The 19,694-nt window shown below is 41.4% G+C and overlaps 1 protein-coding gene across 4 annotated transcripts in view; it reads right to left on the reverse strand.

Annotated features, from left to right (window-relative positions):
* Positions 1-19,694, reverse strand: part of EMB2247 (protein EMBRYO DEFECTIVE 2247) — a 418,314-nt gene that overhangs the window by 169,873 nt on the left and 228,747 nt on the right. The window lies entirely within an intron of this gene.

The raw sequence follows: 19,694 nt of genomic DNA on the forward strand, positions 1-19,694 counted from the left end.
TTTCATCGCTAGAAAAATGTCCCCGGGAGTTTCCCTCAATTTCCCCAAAAAGGGGATGTGGGGGGAACGTTTCCCCGGGAGTTTCCCCATCCCGGGAAAGTGGGAGGCTGCGGGGGTGCATCCCCTACCCTAGGGGACGTGTCCCCATGGAACACTGATTAACAGGTTCCTTCGAGAGTATTTAGCCTGGGAATCCTTGGGTTGATCTCCAAGAGCTATTGGGAAAGCCTCCCTTCTGTGGATAACATCCATCTACAAAACAACAGGTGAATAGCCACTAAGGTGACAGTGATGGCTAATGTCATTGTTGCCCTTAACCTAGAGTGTCTAGCGAGGCTTCGCACTAGCTTCCACTTATAGCCTACAATAATCAAATAGGTTATTGAATCAATCTTCGGAAGTGATCATTCAAAAAGGGAAAAAAAACCAAAAAGAAGAGAAAGTATAGGGTCAAGAAAAAGATTGATGATTTCCAAGTAGGAGACCTAGTTGAGGTAGAAGATGACTTATATCCTTATAAGATTCATGGAAGGTATGCATAGACTATTTTTACTTGTAACCTTGATGGAGTGAAGTTGCCACTCCCAATAGATGAAAAACTTCTTACATTCTAAGGTGGAATTTGAACTTAACATTTTAGTTTGGAAAATTTAGAGTAGGTGAGATCGTGTGCCTTGCATTATTGATTTTACATCCTTCTTTGTTATCTTCATGCTTCTTTTCCTGCATTTTTTTTAATTTTATTATTTAATAGAGTTCTAATATTCTCCTATATTGCAAGGGTGACAATCAATACCCTGCTCAGTTGCTATCAACAATTTCTTTTAAGTGATACAAGTAGTAGGAGTACAAGCGCTAGGGATTGTTGGGATTTTCATGCACTCTACATTTGAGCACATCAACCATGCGCTTTATGGTGCACACAAGCTATTGGAAATTGTAACTAGGTTCAATCGTCATAATGACCTATTTGTAATCAAGGCATTGTATAGTTTGTATAAATAAAGAAAAACTGTAGAAATTTCTCATTTCCCACCCCGGTTTTCAGTTTCTCCTTATTTCTCCCATATAGTTAAATGCCCTTTCCCATAACCATACATTTAACAAGTTGGAAAAAATAAATTTGCTAAAAACACAAATTCTGGAAATTTTACAGAATGCTGGAAATTGCAGAAATAAAAATCAGCAGTAATAAACAGCCATTAAAACACATTTAAACACTGAGATTTTTGGTCAATGTGACCCTGGAAAAACCCCCTACAACTCTTGGGGAAAACCAATTTGAGAGCTCTTCTTTATTTCTGGAAAATGCCTTTTTACAGTAAGAGAAATATTCAGCAAAAATCAGCGAGCAAACTTTTACAACTTATCTCAGCCTTGCTGAAACTCCACCTTGCTGAAACTCCGCCCTGTTGAAACTCCGCCCTGCTGAAACTCCGCTGTACAGACTTGCTGAAACTCCACCCTGCTGAAACTCCGCTCTGCTGAAACTCCGCTGCTGAAACTGTACAGACTTGCTGAAACTCCGCCCTGCTGAAACTCTGCTGCTGAAACTCCGCTCTGCTGAAACTCCGCTCTGCTGAAACTCTGCTGCTGAAACTCCGCAGCTCACTGTCCAGAAATCTCCCTTGCTCTCTTGCTCTCCTTCTCTCAATCTGCTCATGAAAGAATGAATGACCTTTTCTTCCTTTAATCTAACCCCAAGTGACTTTTGGGTGATCCAAGTGACTTTTGGGTGATCCCTAAATCCAATGGCTAAAATAGATTTAGATCAATGGCTGAGATTAAATGCTCATTTAAATCTCACTTTCTATTTTTTAATTCACCCCACTTTAATAAAGACCCACTTAGTCATTTATTTCCAAAGTCACTTTTCCTTTCTAATTTTTCATTGACTTTATAAAAGTCACTTTAAAATTAGACTTAGTAACTTTATCACTTAAAGTCACTTTTAAATTAGATTTAACTTTATAAAAATTATAAAGGTACTTTAGGAGAAAAATTAAATTCTTTTGGACACTTTTCCCTAAGCCAAGATCAAACCCTAAGGGAACCACCTGTCCTCCGGTACCAAATTTCAACACTCCCTCTTACCGAGGAAGGTGTTCCTCACCACACCCATCTTGTCTCTGAAGTAGACATGCTTGCCCCGTGGTAAGGCTTTGGTAAGAATATCTGCAACCTGCTCATCAGTGGAAATATACTCAAGCTTCATAGCTCCCTTCTGAACATAGTCTCTGATGAAATGATATATGATCCCGATATGCTTTGACCTGTCATGAAATACTGGATTCTCCGTGAGTTTAATGCAACTCTGATTATCACAGTAAATCATTGAAGGTCTCAACGGCTGACCAAATAAGCCAAACAACATCTTGCGAAGCGAGATAGCCTCACAACTAGCTAGACTGGCTGCCATATACTCTGCTTCTGCTGAACTTAGTGCTACTGACTGCTGCTTCCGGCTGAACCATGACACTATTGCTGAACCCAACCCAAAACAGCACCCTGAAGTGCTCTTCCTATCAGAAGCACAACCTGCCCAATCAGAATCAGTGTATCCTGCCAATCTCACTCCATCTCCCTGCCTGTAGTCCAGACCATAATCCACTGTCCCCTGCAAGTACTGCAAAATGTGTTTTGCAGCCACCCAGTGAACCTTCCTAGGCTCACACATAAACTGACTCATCGTGTTGACTGCAAAACAGATATCTGGTCTAGTGTTGACCAAATACATCAAGGAACCAATCAGCTGTCTGTACAATGTGGGATCCACCAACTCGGAATCCGAAGCATGAAGCTTCTTCCAGTTGGTGATCATCGGTGTCGACATGGGTCTATAATCCTCCATGTGGAATCTGCTAAGGATGTCCACAATATACTTCCCCTGCCCCAGGAAGAAATGCCCCTCCTCCTGCCACACCTCCAAGCCCAAAAAGTAATGCATCAAGCCGATGTCCTTCATCTCAAACTCCGTCGCAAGATCTCTCTTGCAGTGCTCTATGAGTCTCTCTGCACCTGTAATGACCAAGTCATCCACATACAGCACCAGAATGAGAGGCTCCTCACCAATCACAATAAAGTAAAGGTTCAGATCTGCCTCACTCTTTGTGAAACCCATCCCCTGCAAATATGTATCTATCCTGGAGTACCAAGCTCTGGGAGCTTGCTTCAGGCCATAAAGGGCCTTCTTCAGTCTGCACACATGGGACTCCTTCCCATGCACCTCAAAGCCCTGTGGCTGCTCAATGTACACCTCCTCCTGTATGAAACCATTGAGAAATGTAGTTTTCACATCCATCTGGTGGATCTTCCAACCCATCTCTGCTGCTATCGATATAATGGAGCGGATCGAAGTATATCGAGCCACGGGAGCGAAGGTCTCCTCATAATCAACTCCCTCTATCTGGGAGAACCCTCTAGCCACAAACCTTGCTTTGAATTTCTCAATGCTGCCATCTGCAGCATGCTTTACCTTGTAAAGCCATCTGGAAGTAACCACGGATTTGCCCTCAGGCCTCGGCACCACCTCCCAAACATCATTCTTCATGATAGAAGAATACTCCTCCTGCATGGCCTCTCTCCAGACCTGCTGACTAGCTGCCTCCTCATAGCTAGAAGGCTCAGAGTCAAGGATGCTGGTAACCATTGCCATATAGCTACAAAACCTCTCAGGTGGTCTACTCTCTCTGACCGGCCTCTTCGGCTCAGCAACAGATGAGGCGTCTCTCAAGGTGTCCTGAAGCCACTTGGGCTTCCTCTTCCCTAAGCGCACTTCTCCCACCGGAGAATGAAACTCCTCCTCCTCGTCATCATCAATAGCCTGAACTCCTGACTGTCTGTCTGTTGTCCTCCTGCCTACACCTGAACCTGTAGAAGCTGAGGTACCGTGTGAACTGTCCATCAGTGGACTCCCTAGTGAACTGCTCTGTGAACTGCTCTGCATGCTGCCCGGAGCACCACCCCTCTAGCTCGGCGAGCCACTGCTCACTGACGGACCTGACATCCTCATAGATGTACCTCCGGATCCTCCTGATCCTTGCCCACTGGATCCCTGCGACTGACTCAACTGCTGCTGAGGGTCTTGCCGATCCAGATACTCTAACTCCCGTGACCTCCTAAAGGCCCTGTCCTCCTCGAACTTCACATCCCGTCTGACAACAACTCTCCTCTGTGCAGGAATGTAAATCCGAAAGGCCTTTGAGGTCTCACTGTAGCCTACAAAGATACCCTTCTCTGCGATGGGCTCTAGTTTGGTCCTCTTCTCCTTGGGTATATAGGAGTATGTAATGCATCCAAAGATATGAAGATGACCAATATCAGGCTTCTTCCTAGAGAAAGCCTCCTCCGGAGTCATGTGCCCCAAGGCACGATGCGGACTCCTGTTCTGTAAGTAAACAGCTGTGTTGCAGGCCTCTGCCCACAAGAACAATGCCAACCCCTGATCATGTAACATGGCTTTGGCAGCCCCTATGATGGATCTGTTCTTCCTCTCTGCAACCCCGTTCTGTTGGGGGTTGTAAGGAACAGTGAACTCCCTCCTAATGCCTGCCTCCGTACAATAGTCAACAAACTCTCCAAGGGTGTACTCTCCTCCATTGTCCGACCTCAGGGACTTGATCTTTCGACCTGTCTGTGTCTCCACAAGAGCTCTGAACTCCTGAAACCGCTTGAAGACCTCACTCTTGGTCTTCAAAAAATAAATCCAGGTCCTCCTGGAGTGATCATCAATGAATAAAACATAGTACTCATATCCACTCAAGGAAACATGAGACATCCGACCGCTCACATCGGAATGAATCAAATCAAGTATCCCAGTCTCTCTGCTGTCACTGCTGGGAAAAGGGGATTTGGCAAACTTGACCATCGCACAACCTCTGCAAGTATCAAAGTGATCAGTACTGAAATCTGGCACACCTGTAGTGATCTCCCGCAATGTCCTCAAGGCTCCATGATACATATGTCCCATCCTGCAGTGCCAAATCTCACACAGCTCAGAACTGCTAGCTCTGCTGTCGGTACTACTGCTCAATGCCAAAAGGGGTTGGAATGCAAACTTGTACACTTTTGCATGGCATACACCTATCACTCTAGCTGAATCAGTTGGAGTGCCCCTGGGATACATCAACACCTGTCCTCCCCTGAACAGTACCTCATATCCTTTGTCCTCCAAAGCTGAGACGGATATGAGGTTTTTCCTCACCCCTGGCACATAAAGAACATCTGACACTTTCAAGGGAGGTTTGGACTCCCTCTGAAATGTCAGTGTCCCCACCCCGACTGCTCTAACAACTCTGTCATCACCAAGTACTACCTGTATATCAGTGCCACTCTCTGAAAGCTCTGAGAAGTACTCACGGACTCCTGTCATGTGACGTGAAGCCCCACTGTCCACATACCAGATACCTGAAGATGCTCCGCTAATCGAGGGAAAAGCGTGCTCCCTCTGAACCTGTGTGGCAGGTGATCCTGCACTAGAGGACTCACACGTAGTGAACGCAAACTCCCAGTCAAAACGACCTGCAAAGTCCTCAATCTCTGCTGAAGCTGCCACGTCCTGGTTCTTCCCCTTCTTCTTCTTCTCTGGATACACAACTGCATAGTGTCCCATCTTTTGACAATTCCAACACTTCACCTTGGAATAGTCCTTCTGTGTGTTCCCTTGTTTACTTTTACCTTTGCCTTTCTTGCCTCCTGCCACCAGTGCTACATCCTCATCCTGCTCAACTGGCTTGGCTGCCCCAAGCTGACCTTTCCTGATCTCCGTCTGAATGCAATCATCCCAAAACCTCTCCCATGTGGGAAGGGTCTCACGTGCACAAACCCCATTAGCAAAGTTCAACCATGAACGGGGGAGGCCATTCACTGCAATCCGCACCAACTCAGTGGGTGGAATGGCCTCTCCAATCGCTGCCAACTCATCTCTCACATTAGTAATCTTTGTGAGATATCCAGCTGCACTATCATTACCCATCTTAATGTTCTTCAACTTCTCCTTCAGGACCATCTTCCGGTTCTCATTGGTACTCTGGTAAAGATTGGACAATGTTGTCCACATCTCATGGGCATTGCTCTTTCCTCTCACATGAGGAATGCAATGGTCTTTGATTCCGTCTAGAATCAGCCTCTTACCCTTGTTGTTCTTTTTATTATAAGCTATCAACTGAGTAGCATCAGTAGGCACAACAACAGGGTTCTGTGTGGTATGCACCATGATATCCCAGACTTCTGCCTCCTCAAAGATACTATGCATTCTCTCCTTCCAAACGCTATAATTTGTATGCCCATCCAGCCTATCCTCCACCCTCAATCCCAATGACATCCTGCTGTCCTAAAACTGAAAAATAGCACTGCTGTAGTAAAGATAAAACTGTTGTTTATGAAAAAAATCAGCTTGCTGGAATTTTCTGAGTGAAAAATCAGCAGCTGTAATTTTTCCTTTTGCTGTCCCAAACTGTCCTTCAGCACTCAAGCTCTGATACCATGTAGAAATTTCTCATTTCCCACCCCGGTTTTCAGTTTCTCCTTATTTCTCCCATATAGTTAAATGCCCTTTCCCATAACCATACATTTAACAAGCTGGAAAAAATAAATTTGCTGAAAACACAAATTCTGGAAATTTTACAGAATGCTGGAAATTGCAGAAATAAAAATCAGCAGTAATAAACAGCCATTAAAACACATTTAAACACTGAGATTTTTTGTCAATGTGACTCTGGAAAAACCCCCTACAACTCTTGGGAAAACCAGTTTGAGAGCTTTTCTTTATTTCTAGAAAATGCCTTTTTACAGTAAGAGAAATATTCAGCAAAAATCAGCGAGCAAACTTTTACAACTTATCTCAGCCTTGCTGAAACTCCGCCCTGCTGAAACTCCAAACTGTGTACAGACTTGCTGAAACTCTACTCTGCTGAAACTCCGCTGCTGAAACTCCGCTCTGTTGAAACTCCGCTGCTGAAACTCCATAGCTCACTGTTCAGAAATCTCCCTTGCTCTCTTGCTCTCCTTCTCTCAATCTGTTCATGAAAGAATGAATGACCTTTTCCTCATTTTCCTCCTTTAATCTAACCCCAAGTGACTTTTGGGTGATCCAAGTGACTTTTGGGTGATCCCTAAATCCAATGGCTAAAATAGATTTAGATCAATGGCTGAGATTAAATGCTCATTTAAATCTCACTTTCTATTTTTTAATTCACCCCACTTTAATAAAGACCCACTTAGTCATTTATTTCCAAAGTCACTTTTCTTTTCTAATTTTTCATTGACTTTATAAAAGTCACTTTAAAATTAGACTTAGTAACTTTATCACTTAAAGTCACTTTTAAATTAGATTTAACTTTATAAAAATTATAAAGTTACTTTAGGAGAAAATTTAAATTCTTTTGGACACTTTTCCCTAGGCCAAAGATCAAAGCCTAAGGGAACCACCTGTCCTCCGGTACCAAATTTCAACAAAAACAAAGAAAAGAAAAAATTATATTTTATGTAAAGCATGGGTTTCATGCTCAATTCTAGGTCAAAAGCATGTTCTTCATGCTTCTAGGTCTTTCCAGGACAAAGAAGAATTTATGTCATGTATTATAGTCCCATTTGGACTCATTGTAACAAAGGAAAATATTTATTTTTCTCAAGAAAAATCCATTTATTCCTCCACAACCAAGTTGGCCCCAGTCAAGGACAAGTCATCCTATGGGAGGGTTATTCGACCCCTCAAGAAGGCTATCAATACAAGGAGATAGACCTCATTTGAGACACACATCTCACACAAGTTCAATCTGCAATAACGCATGAGAAAAAGAGTTGGAAAGGACAAAGAAAAGAAGCTGAAGTGTCTTGGGATCATCTATCTCTCTCCACGCATGTGAAGTTAGGGTTTTGTTGTTGCCAGTTGTAGGAGGCTGAAATTGAAGGGCCTAAATTTTGATGTGCAGTTGCAGGGCTGAAAATCTGGGAGGAAGTTGTAGTAGGTCAAAGTTTGGAAGCTTCCTTGAAGAATACTTTGTTGGGGGGTTGACTTGGTGCTGGGGAGGATCTTGGGCTTTGGTCTTTGGGTCTTGGAAGTCTCATTGTAAGAAGATTCTATAAGAAGAGAAGCATTCTTTCTAGGTTTTCCCCTTGGAGGGGTTTTGCCCTAGCTTGGAGCCTATATCTTGTGTACTTCGTCATATTGTGATCTTCATTGTTTTGGTCATTGCTTGATGAACAAGAACTAATAAAAGGCCAACCCAAATCACAAGTAATTATCGAGTTAACGAAAATCATCTATAATACATAAGTATCATGATTTTCCAACATGGGGTTAGAGCTAAGGTGCAAGAAGGAGATTGAAAAAACAACTTAGTTGGCTCTATGGCAAGGGTTATAAGGAAGGGTTTCAAGTTTCTCGAAAATCTTGCTACATCTATCAAGGATTACATATTGAAGATCATCTCCAAGCTAGCAAAGGAAGTAATAGATTTTCTTTTGTTCTCGGCTTTATCCAACACTTTCAAGGATGAGAATGTATGGGTTATTGACAATGGTGCTTCCAGACACATGACGGGAGAATGCAGTCAACTTCAAACCTTGTCAAAAGGAACCTCCTCTCACTCAATCGAACTTGGAGACGGAAAGAGCTATCCAGTGAAACGGATTGGATCTACTTCGTTGGAGCTTGAGTCTGGTGGAAGTATTCACCTCAACAATATTCTATATGTTCCAGGTGTTAGTGTCAGTCAGTTTTCCCTTCCACCAGTGATCAAATGTTCTCTTTCAGAATGTCCATTAGGATTTAAGGTCAAGTTTTTGTCAATTCACTAGGTCTTCCATTCAAAAACTTTGGTCATTGGTTAGTGTGTTCAGGTTTATTTCCACTCCTTCAAGAGTTGCATGTCCGAACACTACCATCACTCAGTTGGATGTGCCATTATTGAACAAATCATCATCATCACTTCAGTCATCTCACCATGGTCTTCATTCAGCTCAATGTCTCCATTAGGTCATTAGAGTTTCAAAGTCACTAAAACTCTCATTTCATGCATAAAATCTGGCAAAGGATGAGTAATAAGAAAGTCTCTTTAATAAATTTGATGTCAGGTATAATTTTATGTTTTCATATGTAATAACTACTTCAAAGTTCCAATTTCTAAAGGTTGCAATTCAAAGTTCTAAAAAGATTCAATGTCTCAATATCAAAGGTCATAAAGTGTCAAGGGTCCAAATTTAAGTTTAAAAGGGTAAGATGAGTTGTTTTTCACTCATTTGCACTTTCAAAATTCCAAGCATCTCTCAGTTATCATCGTGCAGGAAGAAAACTTTGTGAAAATTGAGGGTTTTGCTGTATTCTTTGAGAAATGCGACCCTTTTGAATGAAGCACGACCTTTTTGTGGAAGAATGCGACCCTTTTGAATGAAGTGCGACCTTTCTATGGAAGAATGCGACCCTTTTGAAAAATATGCGACCCTTTTAAATGAAGTGCGACCTTTCTATGGAAGAATGCGACCCTTTTGAAAGAAATGTGACCCTTCTGAGTGGAATGTGACCCTTCTGTGGAAGAGCGTGACCAATGTTGCACGAAGCAGGAGCGAAGCGAAAGCGTTTTTTGGAAGCGGGGACGCCGAAGCGTCATTTTCCAAAAATCTAGGAAGCGAAGCGTCCGCGGAAGCGTCTGCTATATATATATATATATATATATATATATATATATATATTTTATATTTTTTTGCATTTATACTCAAAACAAACATCCCAAATACCAAATTAATTGTAGAAGACATGAAAACATGCATATTTTTGCATAAATCAAGATAGATATGGCATCCATGATTCCATTGTAGTTACTAGTATGTACAACAATCATCTATATTCTAGCTATTACAAACATACATCAAATTTTTAAGCATATTATAAAACATAAAACATTTAAGCATATTATAAAACATAAAACATAGAGCATATTATGATTTATCTAGCAAGTGAGCAACTGTCAACATTTGTCATGTCCAAAATTCAAATAATAATGTTTACAAAATATGTCACTTGGTCACCGCCAAGCCAAAAAGGTTCAAAATTCAAATTCACAAGTCTACAAGTCTAATGAGTAATCTATGACAAAAAGTAGTAGATTGTGAATATATCTACTAATCTCTCCTCCTTCCACCACGAATAGAACGTGGTGGCGGGCCTCCACGTGGTGGCAATGAAGAAGATGGTGCCTGTGGAAGTCGTGGCACTGAAACTGATGAAGAAGAACCCCCTGCTGTTGGTGTTGAACCATGGAACCTAGGAACCAAGGGACCAGATGGGGGTGGGGGTGGTGGCATATCAACACGGTCATCATCATCCTAGAATCGCTCAAAAAATTCATGCAAAAAAAAAAAAACACTAGTTAACAAAAAAATTAAAAACATGAATTAGAGAAATGCTTTATAAGGGAAAATTGGAAAATTCATACCACAATGGACATACCTGGATAAGAGCATCCTCTAATTGCTCTAATTGCAACACTCCATCCTCCAAATTGGGTTCCTCTGGATTCTTGTCCCAAATCAACAAGTCTTTATTAGACTTTGCATCTTCACAGTAATGGGACAACAATCGCAAGTTGTAATGAACATAAACCAAGCTCTCTGCCCAGTCTAAATTCAACCTGTTCCTTTTAACACTGTGGATGAAAGAATAAGAGCTCCAACACCTCTCTGCAGAAGAAGTGTTTACCACCTGTGATAGCACCCGCAATGCCAAACTCTGTAGAAGTGGAGTACCCCCTCCATGCATGTTCCACCACTCAAGAGCAGAAAAAGTCTCTCGATCTTTAATTGCATGCATGCTCCCAAATGGACCAGTGTTGAGCGTATAGTTGCTCACCTGTTTCCGTACCAATGCAGCCTCCTCCTCATCAGGGATTAATTTACTCAATGCAGCCATATATTTTTTGTGAACCTCTTGATCTTGGTGTGGTTTTCTCTTGCTTCCCCCCCCAGGTGCTGGTGTTGAAAGCCATGATGGATGATAGTATTTAGGTGTCAAAACATATGCTAATGCATGCAATGGAACATTTAGCATTTCCCGTCGGTTTTCCACCTCTACACGAATATAATTGTACAAGGTGGTATCTCTAGGCTCAACAATGTCTTTAATCTGCCCCAACATGCTATCCATTTGCTCATACACCTCCCCAATTACTGGTCGATCTAAATCTGCAAACTTGATCATGTAATAAATTGGTTTGGTGAATTGCAAAACATATTTCACCTGTCCCCAAAAGTAACTGTCAAGAACAGTGTCCTTGACTGCATTAGCACCATCTATGTCAGTGTTAATTTCATCCCATGTTTCAGCACACACCAGATTAGTTAAAGCTTGTCTCACCTTCACTAGCCGCCTAAAGGTGAGGTAATAACTAGCAAATCTTGTCTTTGCAATTTTAAGCAATTGCAACTTGGAGTAAGTGCCATAGAAGTAGTTTACCCTTGTATGCCCTGTGATGAATTTAATGAGCTGCTTCCCTCTCCTGTAAACCTCAGCAATCCACCCACATTCTTTGTGTTTCACAATATCATGCATCAAAAGGTTCAATGTGTGAACCAGGCACCCAGACCAAAACATGTGTGGATGAGTACGCTCAATAATTTTTCCTGCTGCCTTACAATTTACTGCATTATCTGTGATCACTTGAACCACATTATTCGGACCAACATCTTTGATTGATTTCAATAGGAGATCTGCAATGTTTTGTGCAGATGCAGTGATGGAGGAGGAGTCATGACATGCAATAAATACTGCACCACTAGAAGAAACACCAAGAACATTTATCAAATGTTGGTTTCTAATATTTGTCCACCCATCTGATACAATGGATACCCCAGAATCTACCCACTCATTTGTAAAACGTGTCAAAGCTCTTTGAACCTTAGCTTTTTCTCTTTCTAATAACACTGTTCTAGCTTTCTCATAGTTGGGGGCCTTGTATCCTTTTGGGGCTTCATTGATGGCCTTTACCATTTCATGCCAATAGGGAGAGCGAAGCACATTGAATGGTACACCGCAAGCACAAAGAAAACGGACTATCTTTCCATCCACATCATCCCTCCCAGCAACATTAAGGAAATCCCCTATTGTTCTTCTACCTCCAGAGCTTGCAATAGTACCATGAGGAGATGAGCAACTACCAAATTTAGAGGTTGCACTTGATTCAGAATGAGTTTTTTGTTTCTTGTTTTTTTGTTGTGCAGCCATCTCTATTTGGATGTATTTTCTTCTTTCTTCAGTTGAAATGTTTGGGCAAATTTGTACCCCCACAAGACCCTTTTTTTCATCACTGTCCAGCACCCCACAAAGATGCCTCCTCAGACGGGTATATGAACCATAATATGGTTTTCCTCCATGACAACCATGAGGGCACACAAATTTGTAAGATCCACCACCCTTTCCCCCATCAAGTTTGGTCACATAGTTCCACAAGGGTGTTGATGTAGCTTTCCCATCTTGTGTTTCAGTGTCCCCTTCAGGTTCATCCCCTTCCTCTTCAAACCCTTCCTCCTCATCATACATTGGGTCACTCCTATTAGGACCATCACCACTGTCCTCTTCTGTTTCTTCCCTTCTATTCCTATTCACCTTTGCCATCATTAAAACCAAGAGTGGAATGATACATAGAAGCCAAAAGAACACCATCTTGGAATATGGATATAGGTGGTGGACAACCTGTAAATAAAGGAGCAAGTAGAAACAATGGGAAAGAGTAGGAGAGGGAGGAGAAAAATACAAAAAAATTGTCAAAAAAACAAGGGAGTTTGGGGTTTGAACTTACCTCTTTAGCTCTTGTAGATGAAGTCCTCCAAGCTCTTGCTCCAAGCTCCTCCTCCTTCTCCTAGCTCCTCCTTCTTCACTCCTCCAAGCTCTCCTCTCTTCTCCTCTCCTTTCCTCTCTTCTCTTCTCCTCTCCTCTCTTCTCTTCTCCAACTCTCATAAACTCAAAGTGAGAAAATGAGGAATGAATGGGGGCTTTATTCTTTTCATTCCTCACCTTAACCTCACTTTAACCTCACCCTAACCCACCCCCTTAATGTTGAGTTAACACAACTTAAAAAAAAAAAAAAAAAAAAGAGTGTTTTTTTCCCTTGCGCACGCCCTTTTTGGCCGAAGCGTACGGAAGCGTGCGCGAAGCGGCCGCTTCCTGCTCCGAAGCGTCGCGCTTCTGGGGCCCGAAGCGCCGTACGAAGCGCGCTTCGGAGGCATGGAAGCGGCGCTTCCGGCCGGCGCTTCGGAAATTCCAGGAAGCGGCTTAAAAAGCCGAAGCGCCGCTTCCGATGAAGCTTCCTAGGCGCTTCCGTACGGGACGCGCTTCGGAGCTTCGAACCGGGGGGGGCGCTTCGTGCAACACTGAGCGTGACCTTTCTGTGCAAGAGTGACCCACAGCACTACTCTTTGGGCAATTCACATTATAGGGATTTCTTCTTGTTTTTAAGGGGATTTTCGATTTCTTCAAACTTCCAAAGATCATTCAAGGACTCTTAAAGCTTCTGCAAACAATAAGTAACCATCTACACCATCATTTCAAAGATTTTTCTCAATGTAAATTGATTGTTTCTCAAGGTTCTCTCCAGCGAATTCATGGTGAATGAAACCTAGCATCTATTGACTTATTGTTGTCATCTATCATTCATAAAACCCTAAATTTAAAATCTCCTATCATTCCACCACTTATTTGCCATTGATTTCATCAAACCCTAGCCTTCCACTACATTTTCACCTTTGAGAAAACTCCCACTTCAGTTTTATCAACATCATCTGGCTAGTGTTTTACCATTCAACAAATTTAATGGAGAGTGAACCAGAGAGTGAAAAGAAAGTGCACAAGGGAGGACATCATTCAAGGTTTGAGCCATCCAACCTGAGAGAAATCAATGCTTCCCCATTTGCCCAAAAATGTTTCAGAAATGTTGGTTGTATGAAGTTTTGTGAGCAGGTCGTAGAGTTTGGTTCTCATGTCCCTTTGACAAGCATCTTTGCCCAAATTTCAACATAGATAAAGTTGTCATAACAGGTATTGAGTTCAGTGTCTCAGCAAGTATTATTTCTTCAGCCACAGGTATTCCAAATCATGGTGACACTTGGTTCAAAGGCATGGAATTGTCCCTTGATGATTATAAGATGTTCCTAAAACCTAATGTCAGAGAGACTTCTGAACATGTTTTTCCTTTTAGACATCTGCTTAACAAGTATGCCCCTCTAATGAAGCTTATTATGAAGTATTTTACATGTGAAGGCAGATTCTCCAGATTATATAGGTATCATGTTAGGTTACTTATGCACTTCACCTCTACAAGAACACTTAATTTGTGCAACTTTCTGTCTAAGAGTGTGGTGAAGATGACTGAAAAAATTCACACTAGGGGGTAGCCTCATATCACCAATTTGTTTCACCATAGCCTGATCAAGATTGTGGTTATGCATCAGCTTTTAGTCAAGCAAATCACTTGGGAAACCTTTTTGGATAAATTAAAAATTGCTCCTGTCATTAGCCCCACTGTTTCTCCTAGCAAAACAACACCATCAAGGTCAAGGTCCACACGGTCGATGAAGCATGGTTCAACAAGAAAACAGGCAGAAGTTTCAAAGGCACCTAGACCTAAGGTAACCAAGACATATCAAAGAGGGAACAGGCTTGTGTTTGCTCCATAGATTGTGGAAGGGGCCAAGCAAAACAGGGATCACATTTGCAAGATGAGGAGACTATCCATCAGGACATACACATAGTGGACTTGGAGTCCCAAGATGATCATCAAACCCTGAAACTAGTTATCAGAGAGAAGGATTCTCAGATCATGGAGCTTCTGGACAATGTGGCAAGAGCCAAATTCATCATTTCCTTCCTTGAGCAAGAAAATGAGCAACTAAAGGCAAAGAAACTACTTTTAGAAAAAGATTTGTTTAAAACCAGTATACAAGAATCCAAAGGTAGAGCAGTGCTGGGGCATGATGAGCAGGATGAACAAGAGAAGCAGCTTGGAAGGAAGAGGCCTTGGACAAAGGGTCTCAAAGGAAAATTATAGAAGGAAAAAGACCAAAACCTACTAAATGAGGATTTGAGTCTTGAAGACAGAATAGCTATGGAGATCAATGAAGACAAGGAATATTGGCTAAGCAAAGTCAATGGCCATCTGGAGAAGCTTCTTGACAGAGCTAACAGGGACAATCAGATGTTGAGGCACATGGCCCATCACTATCAAACAAGGAATCAGATTGCACAAATCAGAATCAAGAAATTGAAAGAAAAACTGAAAGAGGTCCAAGACAAGCAAAGGGAATCAAGGAAAAGGGGTAAAAGGATAAAATTGGTGACTAAAACATCCAAGAATGTTTAGCCTATCATCCATAACAGCCAAGGAACAAATTTTTGAAAGTTTTGGAGCAATTTGGAATTTTTTTTGAAATTTTGCAGTAAAAGGCACACAGAAGCACCACGCAGAGGCACAACCCTTTTTCCCTAGACACGCAAATGAAGTCTTTTCTACATGGATGGATGCATTACGATGAGTTCATGCCAATTATAATCCTAGTTTTGCATGAAAAATTCCCATTTTTATCAGAAACTCAAAAAAACTCACCTTTTTCATGTCTCTGCCACTAAATCTGGACTGGCGCAATGCTTCTGAGTAAGGTTGGAAGAATGAGTTTTTGGAGGCCTTCCCATGGGTCATTTTCCAAAATTCAAGATGTTCTGGAAACTAGACAGAAAAAGCTAGTTTATTGTTCTTTCAGATTTCAATTTTGACTTCGGGAAGATACCTAAAAATGGCTTCAAACAAGCATGACCCTTCTACAAAATTTCTTGTTTTGGTGCATGCTGGTGCAACCTTTTTGCTGACTGGCGCGACCCTTTTGGTTCTGGCGCGACCCATCTAGTCTGGTAACTTCTTGAGTACTGAATGATGGAAAATTTGAGATATTATGATTTATTAATGTTACTTTAGGTTTCTTAGTTGGTTTTTGCCTCACTTTATGAGGAAAATTGTAATTAATGAGGAGATATGCTCTCCTAAACTTTAGCCTAAATTGTGGAAACTGTCTCAACTATCCTAGTTTTAGGTGAGGACTCATCAAAGCCAGTTATGATGAGCCTTGAATAGAATTTTCGACCTGATGAGATGTCATATGTTGTATTTTCCTATATAAGATGGAAGGGAATCATTTTCCAGAGGTTGGACATTTGAGGAGAGAACCATTGTAGCTTGTATTTGACATTTTTGGAAATCAAAAGATAGAGTTTGCAGCTATTGTAGTGGGATTCCTATGGTATGTGTTTTAGCAGTGTTTTTTCTTCTATGATCATAAGTTTGAATGTATTGTATCTTTCATTTCCATTTCCATGTTTCATGTGCTTGTTTCCTAAGATAATAAATAGAATTCATTCATGTAATGCTCTGTTTTGGAGAAGCTTTCACATTATTGTTCATTTTTCTTCTGATATAAATGAATTCATGAGATTCATGCTCGTTTAGAAACCCTACCTATCTCCCATATACACAACGACAACCCTAAAGTGCTAAAGTGTGTGCCTACCTTGCCCCATTACATCTCTACAAATCTAATTCTCAAAGCCTAGACCTAGCTCCCTCTAACCTAGCTACCTGGTTTTTCTCCCTTATCCAGCAACAAAACCCTAAATTTTCCAAAACCTACCTGAGCTTAGCTATCTAGCCTAAAATCCTTTATCATCCAGTCATCTCTTGGCTGTGATTCCATAGAGAGAGCCCTCTCTGGTTTGGTAGGGCTAGCTACCAAACTGAAAGCTTGGTCTGTGGTTACCTCCGTCGATTTCCTCATCATCCTAGGACATTGTGGGGGATAACACCAGGTATGAAGAAAAACTTACTTTCTATTTCTTGTCTAGAGGATAAGGGCGATAGAATAGCTTTTGTTGATGGAAAGGTTTTAGTTTGGGGTAAGGGCTCTAATATTGATAATGCTAGGGTAATTGGGATGCGTGAGGGGACATTATATAGACGTTTTACACCTCTATCTCAAGTCCTAGTCCACTTGGTGTTGAGTGTGAAAATTCCTAGATCTAGCAATCTTCGGAACCCTACTACAACCAGTTGAATCTACTTCACCTAGATTGTAAATCACATTACAAGCTTATTTTAGATTTCTTCTTGAAACATTGAAGTAAATTATTGAAGCAACCTACACCAAATTAAATATGGTTCTGAAACATAGAAACTGAGCAAGGAAATTAGAAACACATAGGACACCTTTATTTTTGGACAATAGTCCCCGGAAAAACCCAATGCGGGAAAACCAGTGCAGCAGCTCTAAGGGTTTTAATATTATGCAAGAGAAAATCTTAGTACAATTCTAGGATGCTTAACTAGCAATCTGATACAGAGAGAATACTGAACAAAAGACTGGTGAAATGATCTCACCCTATCACTGGGGGAATCAGTGACTGATCCTACTGAACTGGAGGCTCTGTGTCACTCTCTGCATGGTCTCTACGCAGAACTGCGTCACTCCCAGCAGTTTTTTGTCACCCCTCCTAGGTATTACGTTGCTCCTCTGCTAGCTGAGAAAATCGACCTTCTGCCTCCCGGACTCACACCCCGGCTTCCAGCAACTGAAATTCGACTTCCCTTAGCAAGAAACTCGACTTCCACTCAAGGATTGCGTTGCCTCTGCGTGGACCAGCATCAACCTTCCTCTGGACGTCTTTTTGTTCTCTCTCTGCCTTGTACTCTTCGGAAATTCCTTCTTCCAGATTCTCACTACCCCTCTGCTGCAAGAAATCTCCTCAATCAATTTTCCTCCAAAGAACTTCTCACTTCAGAAAATCGATTTCCTTGATCTCTTAGTGTGTCTTCCAAATGACCCTCAAGCCCCTTCTTATATCTTCCTATTGGACAACCAACAGCCTAAATTAAATCTTAATCAAAGGCTCAGATTGTTTTGGCTTGATCCCTGTCCTTTTCTAGAAGTTTCACCCATGATTAGATTAATACCCATTAATATTTTAATTTCCCTAAGTTTAAACTTAGGAACCCGATTAAAAATATTAATTATTTTAATAAAATCACTTTTGGGTGGAATTTCCCAAAACGCTTTCTGGGTTCTTTGGAATACTTGTGCCCAAGCCTCCCTGCAAAATTTGAGGCTTAGAGCACATACGATGCTACCCCAAATCAACATTGAGAAATCTAGGGCATTCAATGTTAACAATTTCTCTGCTTGATAAGTGCTTGTGATATGCTTGTTCTTCGTTTACTTATGACCTTTCACTTTGTTAGCTTATTAGAGCGTTCTTTTCATCAAGACAATTATCAAAATAAATACAAGTGACACAAAATATAGGCTTCTCCAGCCAAGGCCAAAACCTCTCACCTCTTAAGAGGAAAACCTGATAAAATTCTTCTTCTAGATCTTCAATTGATAAGTACCAAGACCATGACACTGAACCCTTGACTATAGTATCCTTCCAAGACACTTGTCACCCACCTTGATCTGCTTCTCCCTTCTTTGTCTTTCCTCCTAGAGAAACTCGGTCTCTATCTCAATGTACTACACCTCCACAACTTTCCTAGAGAATCTCGGTCTCTAGTTCTTCTAGAGAGAACCTTGGCCTTTACTTTGATCACTTAGGAGAGTTTCTCTCTTGCTGCCCCAAAAGAATCTACTACTCAAACTTTGTACTTCCCAGAAGAATCTGTTGCCCAGACTTCGCACTGCCCAAAAGATTCTGTTGCCCAGACTTCGCACTTCCCAGAAGATTTTGCTGCCCAGACTTCACACTTCCCAGAAGAATCTTCTCTGTACGCAATAGATGATGACCCAGAAGAATCTTCGTCCTTCCCTTTTGTTGCTCCTTCTTCGTCCTCCTTCTAGCCCTCTTTCTTTTGCCTTCTTGTTCGCACTTTTTCTAGTGAATGCTTGTAGGAATTGTGTGTCTCCAAATGAGGACGAGTAGGGCTATATATACCCTTCTTTGTTGCCCTTTAGGCCAACTTGATAGTTGGAGTTTAGGCCGACTTCATCTTGCATCTTCCTCAAAGTTTGTAGGTCGACTTGAAGGGGTTTGGTGACAAGTTCTTGGAGGATACTTTATATAGACAATATTGACCTTTTGCCAAGTGTAACATGACTTAATTTACATGACAATGACTCTTTTTTGACTAGATGAATAAAACCTAAAGACTCTCAATGGGAGTCTTGACTCAAAAACAAAATTCCTTACTCATGAAACCCAGAAGCAAGTCAATATAATAATTTCATTTTTCTTATTTATATCTCTTTACATAAATTCATAATTACAAGTCATTATGAAGACCGAACCTAGTTACACTTTTTCAACACTCCCTCTTAACTAGGGAGGTATTCATAATGGTACCTTGGACTTTCTCAATCTAAAGAATCTCTCATAAGAAGAATTTGGATTTGTAACTCATTTGTATAGCATCATACCAACCAACATTTATACAGCAAGGCCTTGACTAACAGCTCTATCTCTCCATAGAGAAAAATGCTAGTGAAACAAATGATTTATAGACATCCTCATCATTGTCTCTCTCAGAACATACCCCACCTAGGTTCTCTCATGATATGCTCCATGAGGACTATTCTTTCCTTGGACCCGCTAGTCCCCAAAAGAATATCAGTCCCCCGCGACTACTCTTCCATGGGATTCCCTAACTCATCCCACCAGAGCATCGGATGCCAAA

This window comes from Pinus tabuliformis, chromosome J (assembly GCF_031772625.1).
Source record: "Pinus tabuliformis cultivar Carrire ecotype Pingquan chromosome J, CPIR1, whole genome shotgun sequence".
NCBI classification, from domain to species: domain Eukaryota; kingdom Viridiplantae; phylum Streptophyta; class Pinopsida; order Pinales; family Pinaceae; genus Pinus; species Pinus tabuliformis.